Source organism: Danio rerio, chromosome 1 (assembly GCF_049306965.1).
Source record: "Danio rerio strain Tuebingen ecotype United States chromosome 1, GRCz12tu, whole genome shotgun sequence".
NCBI classification, from domain to species: domain Eukaryota; kingdom Metazoa; phylum Chordata; class Actinopteri; order Cypriniformes; family Danionidae; genus Danio; species Danio rerio.
The window spans coordinates 60,530,454-60,537,147 of NC_133176.1; the positions used below are offsets into that span (position 1 = coordinate 60,530,454).

A 6,694-nucleotide genomic window follows, 5' to 3' on the forward strand; every position below is an offset into this window, starting at 1 on the left:
AACAGCCGATCATATTTATTTTCTCAGCCATTATGCATGTCTAAAATATATTAAACATGATTTCAGATGTATGCTAATACTGCAAATGCACACAGATTTCCAGTGTTAAGAAATATATATATATATACAGTTGAAGTCAGAATTATTAGCCCCCCTGAATTATTTGCTCCCTGTTTATTTTTTCCCCAATTTCTGTTTATGGTTTTCTTTCTAATCATAATAGTTTTAATAACTCATCTCTAATAACTGATTTATTTTCTCTTTGCCATGATGACAATAAATAATATTAGACTAGATATTCCTTAAGACACTTCTATACAGCTTAAAGTGACATTTAAAGGCTTAACTAGGTTAATTAGGGTAACTACGCAGGTTAGGGTAATTAGGCAAGTTATTGTATAACGATGGTTTGTTCTGTAGACTATCTAGAAAAAAAATATAGCTTAAGAGGGCTAATAATATTGTCCCTAAAATGGTGTTTAAAAAATGTAAAACTGCTTTTATTCTAGCCGAAATAAAACAAATAGGACTCTCTCCAGAGGAAAAAATATTATCAGAGATACTGTGAACATTTCCTAAATCTGTTAAACATCATTTGAGAAATATTTTAAAAAGAAGAAAAAAAATCGAAGGGGGCTAATAATTCTGACTTCAACTGTATGTGTATGTATGCATATATATTTCTCAGTGGGAAAGTCTGAAGGCTTATTTAAAGAAGGCTTTAAACTTCAGAGCTTCTCAGTCATCTATAACTTTCCTAACACCATCTACGACGCCCTTCACAACTTTCCCCGGCGCCCGGACAATCTCTTTGGTTCCCCCCATCACCGCACCCGCCAACGGTGACGTCAGCAGACCGAATGCTGCGTTTATTTCTTCACCGGCTGAACTGGCGCTGTCCATGTTGTCTTTGGCTTCTTTGAAGCTCTCGACGGCTCCTGTCACAATTCCCACCGGAACCTCCACGACTGCTCTGACCACACCCACCGTTCCCTCGGCAAGGCCCGACGCCACTGCGCCTACTGCTTTGAAGAAATCCATCGCTATTCGGTTACTAGAGGGGAAAACATATACATACGTGTAAATAATCTGTTTAAACGATTTAAGCAGACACATTTATATAGCTGTTTTCTTTTGTTGATAAATTTATTTTGTAATTTTGTACACTTGCTGGGGGATATACACTCACCGGCCACTTTATTAGGTACACCTGTCCAATGGCTCGTTAACGCAAATTCCTAATCAGCCAATAACATGGCAGCAACTCAATGCTCATCTAGGCATGTAGACATGATCAAGAGGATCTGCTGCAGTTCAAAGCGAGCGTCAGAATGGGGAAGAAAGGGGATTTAAGTGACTTTGAATGTGGCATGGTTGTTGATGCCAGACGGGCTGCTCTGAGTATTTCAGAAACTGCTGATCTACTGGGATATTCATGCACAACCATCTCTATGGTTTAGTGAATGGTCTGACAAAGAGGAAATATACAGTGAGTGGCAGTTCTGTGGGCGCAAACGCCTTGTTGATGCCAGAGGTCAGAGGAGAATGGCCAGACTGGTTCCAGCTGATAGAAAGGCAGTAACTCAAATAATCACTCGTTACAACCGAGCTCTGCAGAAGAGCATCTCTGAACACACAACACGTCCAACCTTGAGGCGGATGGGCTACAGCAGCAGAAGAGCACACCGGGTGCCGCTCCTGTCAGCTAAGAACAGGAAACTGAGGCTACAATTCACACAGACTCACCAAAACTGGACAATAGAAGATTGGAGAAACGTTGCTGCTCTGATGAGTCTCCATTTCTGCTGACACATTCAGATGGTCGGGTCAGAATTTGGCCTCAACAACATGAAAGCATGGATCCATCCTGCATTGTATCAGCGGTTCAGGCTGGTGGTGGTGGTGTAATGGTGTGGGGGAGATTTTCTTGCCACACTTTGGGTCTATTAGTACCAATTGCAATATTTGCAGTACCTTGTTAAATCCTTGTTGAAGGATTGAGGCAGTTCTGATGGCAAAAGAGGGTCCAACCCGGTACTAGTAAGGTGTACCTAATAAAATGTCCGGTGAGTGTCTATCAATATAAATGATGATAATAATAATAATAACATTTAAAATGTTCTTTTAATATAATCTAAAAAATGAAATACAAACTAAAGTGACAAGACAAAATCTATAATAATACATAACATTAAAATTAATAATGTGGACAACAAATGGAAATGTCATTCTTGATACTGGAGAAGCCTAACACTTATTTCAGATAATCAAAATTAGTCAAATATCTGTAGCTTAATTAATATTATGGTATATTATTATATATTATTTCAAACTTTCCACTTCCCTTTGTTGCCTGTTCTTAAATGGAAGATAAATGAATCATGTATTTTTATTGTAATACTATTATCTTGTTTCCATTGATCATATATGTTTTATGACTCGATAATATAACTCTCTCACACACAGATTATATATTTTCAATATTATAATAAAAAACACCCAAAAAAATGGGTTGTATATTAACCCAATGTTAAGTCAAATAGATTATACAAAATATGGGCAAACACAATATTTTACTTTGAATTTAAATTACATTTTTAATTCAGCTGTTGATTTGTCTATATTTGACCCACCCAGAATTGGGTTATTACAACCAAGCATTATTTAGAGCAGTGTTTCTCAACTGGTGGGTCGCAACCCAAAAGTGGGTCACGGGAACATTTTCAGTGGGTCGCAGAGTGTGTGGTCAAAAAAACAACAAATGTTTAATTTTTAACTTATTTTGCTTACACAAGACTTTTATTTTGAAATGCGCGAGCGACAACTGTACTGTTTAACATGTGAAATTTCATTTAATTATAGCAACAAATATGTCTAAGCGCAGTGTCATATGTAGCGGTTTGGGTTTTCGAAAAGCGCATTATAAATAAAATGTATTATTATTATTATTATTATTATTATTATTATTATTATTATTATTATTATTAGTGATGTGCTCTCACAAGAGCACTTTTAGAAACCAAACATTTGTCGTTTTTACTTTATAATATTTCTATAATTTGAGACATTTTGTTAAATGACAATAATAAAATATTGTTTATTTGCAAGTCTTGGTGATTTTCTCATGATTTATCTGTCACTACTTGTGTATGTTAATAAATAAATACAAATTAATTATAATTCCTAAAATTATATTATAGTCCTAAAAATTTGGATCGCGGGTTGATGACCATGTAAAAATGTGGGTCCCATGGCCAAACCAAGTGAGAACCCCTGATTCAGAGTATAATAAGGTATCCATTAATTGTTTTCTTACCGTCACCAGAGAAACTCTCAGGAGCAGAAAGAGTCTTAAAGTTTAATACTTGAGTTCACCTGTAAATACAGATCAAGTTAAGAAGTTTATAATCATTCTAAACATGCCAAACACGCACACACACACACACACACACACGAATGTGTCAAAGTCAACTAAAATGTAATCATCATTTAAAGAGGCTTACTTATTAATACAGCTACATCTAAGAAGTTAATATTCATCATAAATGTGATACATCTATACACACACTTAGAGTCCACTGACATGTAATCAGACTGTACACTGACCTGAGCTCGTGGATTGTGGAGTTTGAAAGATAAGGTTGTGCAGTGGCTTTCAGCTTGGGGTGTTTATATATTGATGGGAGGGATGGAAGTTTTGGGGTGGGCTTGTTTTACAGGAGGCTGTGAACTACTAAACTAGTCTGAAACCGAAACACTCGCTGGTAACGTTTCACACCAGCTCTGAACTCTCAGGTGACAGTTACAGCAGATGAACCAGTGAAGCATGAACATCAGAAAAATGATCTGAATCTGTTTTTATTTATTAATTTGTTGGTCATTTTATTGCTATTATTATGGTAGTGCTTTTAATGCTGCATTTGTTAGGTAATGCGTGTTAGTTGACATGAATTACAGCGAACAAGACATTACTTAATCTTTGATCATTTAAATTTACTTAATTTAGTTTCTTGTATTCCTAGAAAGAGCTTGATTAGCTGGTTCAGGTGTGTTTAATTGAAGTTGGAACTAAAATATGTTGGACACCGGCCCTCTAAGACCAAGTTTGGACACCCCTGACCTACAATAGTGCATTTGTTCATAGTTTAGATTGTCTTTATGTATTTATTTTTTTTTTCATTAATTAATTAATTAACTTTTGTTTTATATATTTATTTATTTATTTATTTTTATTTTTTATTTTTATTAATTAATTTTTTTATTTATTTATTTATTTTTTTATTTATTTTTTATTTTTTTTTTATTTAGAGGACACTGCTACTTTAGTTTATCCATTAAGATTTTTAAATCGTCTTTTTTTCCCTCTGTGAATAACATGTTTATCTTGAAACACTTTGGGTTTGACTTTCTTTCACTTTCTGTTTAAAGCGCTGCACTTTCACCCAGCTACTGCAGATATGAAGATGCTGTAAAATGTAATGACTGACATTGTAGCCCACATAATTGTTGATTAGATAAGTTGTTGGCTGTTGATTTATTTCATTTTGTTACATTTTTATTTTTGCTTGTTCTGTAGGTCGTTCACAGCTGCTAAGTCCACTGTTAAGATGTTGTACGTTGAGAGTTTATTTGTCAGGTTTTTGTCCTCAAGTGTCTTCTGTGTGTAGCACTAGTGTCTTCCACATCTCCTCCAAACCCTTCTCGTGTGTTCTGATGTGATTTCTGACTGTTGTAGCTGTGAAATAACTCATTCAGTGGAGTGATATGGAGCTGTAATGTGCCCAAAACCTGCCGGATCTACTTTAGCTGAGCATTTATCTGAAAGTAAACACATTAGACTGCTCATCGGCCAGTCAGAATTAGGCATTCAACAGACACAGAGTGCAAACTGAATATTGCATCATCTGTTGAAGACAAAAACATGCATTTTCCTTTATACATATTAAAAATATATTCTTTTACAGCTCAACTTAAAAAATGGTCTGCTAAATGTTCTTAAATTTAAACTTTATGACAGTCCTACATCCTCAAAGCCAAAATAATCTTGTTTTAATACTTGAGTTCACCTGTAAATACAGATAAATGTACAACCTCAAATCAGAAAGTCCTGGCTGCAAAGGAAGAGTGCTTGACTGGCCTACCTGTAGTCCCGACCTGTCTCCAATAGAGAATGTGTGGTGCATTTTGAAGCTATAATGTAGTCATCTATTAAGAGTCTTTTAAGTTTAATAAGCAAAATATTTTTATAGTTGTAGTTTATTTAAAATCTTGAATAATGTTTAAATATAATCAACATTAGGTTCCTTAACGCAGCTTGTATTTTGCACATTTCAAAAACTACATTATGGTCAACTCTATAATGATGCAGCCTTTAAAAATATAAAGTGCATCGTGCTCTTTTGGGAATAAACAAATGCTCTGAAATGACATTGTTCCCCTTTGAAACTGATTTCCAAATCCTTGAGTTTTGCTCAAGTTGTCGATTGTTTCATTTCCTCTTGACTTTTATATAAGACTCTCTCATTTCCCATGTTTGTTTCTGCTCCTCTCAGTGAAACCCAACCCAGGCTCATTCTGAAAACATGCCCCTATATACATTTCTGGAGAGCACCAAATATGTCCCAGGAGCTGCGTTTTTTTGGAGTTTTTGTTTTTGTGAATTCACCAGAGGCCGCTTTGTGCACTTTTTTAAATCTCAACTTTCTCTCGCAGATGCCATTCACGCCTGCTGTTCTGTCGACTGACTGACTGATTGACTGACTGACCGACCGATTCCCCCACCCCCTATCTCCCCTAAATCCAACAAATAGTGTTTTACAAAGCACCATTTGACGTGCCCACCCCTTCTCTAAACCCAACAGACAGTGTTATCAAAAGCAACGACTGACCCACCCACAGCCTTTCCTAAACCCAACCGATAGTGTTTTTAAAAGCACAGATTGACCCGCCCACCCCCTTCCTTAAATTCAAGCGACAGTGTTTTTAAAAGCACAGATTGACCCGCCCACTGCCTTTCCTAAACGCAACCCACAGTGTTTTTAAAAGCACAGATTGACCCGCCCACTGCCTTCCTTAAACCTAATATTTTAATCCTTTATATTTATATTATATATCTATTCTTATTATATCCTATATATATCCTTAATATTTAATTTTTTTCATTTGTAAAGATATTTGCGTATTGCTCTACATCTTGTGTGTATTAAGCAGTGTGTGAGCGAGGCGCAACTCTGCGCTGGACTTTAGGCTGAGTTTGTTTTGGTCTATTGAAAAATCTATTATAGTTTCTCAAAATAGTAACGCGCCAGCAGTGCGCCTCAGAACGCCTTCCTTTTAGACCAGAACGCCTATGGGCGCACATAAGAGCGCAAATGCATTTGCTATTTAAACAGCGTAGCGCAACGCCTCAAAACCACTCTTGCGCCGGGTGTATGATAGAGCTCACTGTCCCATGATCAGTCACCTTTCGCGAGTCTGAAAAAGTTCCTCCAAGACATCCCACTATTTTGACACCAAATTGTAATATTGACATACTATGCAACAAAGAAATGCTGAACAAGAACTTTTCACCCAACAGTTGTTTCATCACACTTAAATATAGTAAAAGTGTCTCTTATAATTTAATTAAAGCAAACCCACTGACATTGTGTAGCCTACAGGACTAATTAGCAAACTGCATTAAAAGTGGGGTATG

General features: G+C 36.1%; 1 long non-coding RNA gene across 1 annotated transcript; it reads right to left on the reverse strand.

Annotated features, from left to right (window-relative positions):
- Nucleotides 1-207: 207 nt before the first annotated feature.
- LOC137495306 (uncharacterized) lies at nt 208-3,647 on the reverse strand. Its single transcript, XR_011015212.2, has 3 exons — nt 3,607-3,647; nt 3,317-3,375; nt 208-1,054 (listed from the first exon to the last, which is right to left on the reverse strand). It is a non-coding gene; the product is annotated as an uncharacterized lncRNA (long non-coding RNA).
- Nucleotides 3,648-6,694: the final 3,047 nt, after the last annotated feature.